Source organism: Vespula pensylvanica, chromosome 19 (genome assembly GCF_014466175.1).
Source record: "Vespula pensylvanica isolate Volc-1 chromosome 19, ASM1446617v1, whole genome shotgun sequence".
Taxonomy (NCBI): domain Eukaryota; kingdom Metazoa; phylum Arthropoda; class Insecta; order Hymenoptera; family Vespidae; genus Vespula; species Vespula pensylvanica.
In genome coordinates this window covers 3,472,328-3,475,010 of record NC_057703.1, presented here as the reverse complement: position 1 = coordinate 3,475,010, position 2,683 = coordinate 3,472,328, and the positions used below count along the sequence as shown (strand labels likewise).

Sequence of the window (2,683 nt, the reverse complement as noted above, 5' to 3'; positions counted from 1 at the left end):
GCATTGACTCCAAGGAGTCATGATATCTTATCAGGAGAGAGAAGAACAAGCAAGAAGATAGATAAAGGATGTTGAGGTTCACATCTTCATGAGCATGTTCTCCGTTGCAATTATTCTACTGCCGGTTACTTTGTATAATCCTGTGTAATTCTCACTTTATGATAATATCGAGAATCAGAAAAATACAATGGCTAATACAGAAATATAACGATATTGCCAGATAAGCAAATACTAAGAAAGAAATAAAGTTTGGTAGAAGGACGCGCGATGGCGACACATTAGGTGTCAGTTACAATCGTCATATGGGAAAGAAATTGAAATCATTAAAATTCTTCTATTATAAATGTCGCTATCCTATTTTGTAGTTTTAATAAAATATGTGTAAAAACAAAAAATGAATAACTTTGGCATATGAAACATTCGTAACTATTAATCAAAAGGCTAAAAAGATGACGTTATATTTGTAATTTGCAATTGAATTGTTGTTATTTTATAACTATGGAAAAAAAAGAAATGTGCAAAAATAAATGAGAAAATGATAAATATAGACCAAGCGAAGAAAGAATATGCTAAAGCAATTCTAAAAAAGTAATTCAAAAAAAGAATGAATAAAGGACAGAAAAGGAAACCATTTGCTTAACAATATTCAGTGTATAATGTTATTTAATTATAATGTTTTGAAGGAATCTTCTGGAATTTATTCTTAATGAGATAAACATAAACTACAGTCCAGGTCAAAAAATATAAACTAGTGGAAAAAAGTAAAAGTTTATTACTTAGAAACTATTAAGAAGTTACTTTTGATATTCATATTATCATGTTGAAACTGTGATACCATAACAAGTATGTATTAATAAGATAATTATTAAGAACGAAAGTAGAATAGAACAAGAAGAATATATAAATTATTTATCTAAGATAATTTTTTATAGCTATATTTTATTAAAACTTGAAAATAAATTATATTAGCAGTTTGTAATATTTACTATTGGTATAATATAGATACCAAAGGCAAAATTTAATTTCTTAAAATTTTGATAGTAATCATATAAAAATTTCTTTTATTTCAATTGAATTTTGTGCATTTTTTAATATGCAGAAAATTTTATTATCAATTTCTTTGATTCTGATTGAAAGACAATTTATGATATTATTGTAAATTTTACAATTGCTTTAGCTATTTGTATAAGTCTATTACCGAAATAGAAAATAATATTATTTTTAGATTCAATTAGTATTTGGATAAAGAATGATAGATTTTAAAGATGAAAATATTATAATTAAAAAAATTAGAATGGTATATGTTGAGATGTCAAAATATTTTTGTAAAATAATTTTGTAATGTACCTTCATGTTATTTTTAGGATTATAACTATTGTTATTACATGGTTGCAAACATTATTATTGAGATATTGAAATCTATTTGTAAAACACAATAATGCTGTAAGTATAACTTCAAAAATTGGAATATCCAATATATGATAACGGAACTGAAATTAATAATATTTTTTTTAATTAGGATAGTCTAGCAGTACATCGGAGCAATCAAGAGTACATAAGAATTAAGAATGTAGTTACCTGAAATTTTGAATAGATGAAAATTTGGAAGAATTTTTGGAGAGAGCTGCAATAAAAGTCTGTCGAATTACTCATTCAAGTCTTAACTTGGTATTTCTTGACACTGAAAAACAAGCAAAATCGAATAAATGATTTCAATTGTAATAAGTATTTTTGAGATATTTTGTATGTCATCATATGGTACTATCAATTATAATAATAAGCTAATGTATTAACAATTCATATGAAATTAAATAATATTTTATACAAATAGTCAGCGAAGTTAACTAACTTTGACATAACTTAGTGAATCTTATAACTTTTATAACTTTATATCATCTGTTTATATTCTAGTTACTGCCAAATTACACGCATATTTTCTTAACTTAATGTAAAATAAAATTTTTTAAATTGAAACATCTATTAATGTTCAACTGTTCTATTAATGTTTTTAATTCAGTTTTAACATATAGAAACATTATATTCAACAAAAACTAGAATAAATCTTCAAATCAAATTGAAAGGAGCTCTTTTATATTAAGAATTATTTTATTTTATTTATAAAAAAATAATTCTCATGATATTTTCAAAATTTATTTATAAGATCCTAAATAAGATTATTTTTATTTTATTTTCCTAATTTCTATCAAAAATACTTATCTCAAAAAAAGAACAGTCAAACTAATAAAATAGATATGAACACTGGTAGATTGCATTACGTAAAAGTTAAATAGAACCATTATTTGTCTATTGTTTGTGAAAACTCTTTCTCGTCATCATCATTGAAACATGTATAAAATCATATATTACATCGAATTCAATATACTATGTTTAATCATTTAATAGTTTGTTTAAACTAAATAAACTATTTATTTTATTGAGAATATTTTACTTATGGAAGAGATTATATTTTTTTACAAAGTATCTGTTAATAAATTGTCAAAATTTATGAGTCAAATCCAGATAGTTGAGAGTGATTACAAATTATTTTTATACATTTGGTAAATAAAAATAGACATTACTATTTAGAACATATATAAAATCAGATAAGTCATAGTTATAATTAACATGTTTACTATCAATCTTATCACTGTCTAATGAAATGTATAATATAATATAATATAAT

The 2,683-nt window shown here is 23.0% G+C and overlaps 1 long non-coding RNA gene across 1 annotated transcript; it reads left to right on the top strand.

The window, feature by feature from the left end:
* Positions 1-314: 314 nt before the first annotated feature.
* On the top strand, positions 315-1,916 carry LOC122635830. The gene is made up of 3 exons (XR_006328772.1): positions 315-843; positions 1,365-1,443; positions 1,525-1,916. It is a non-coding gene; the product is annotated as an uncharacterized LOC122635830 (long non-coding RNA).
* The last annotated feature ends 767 nt before the right edge of the window (positions 1,917-2,683 follow it).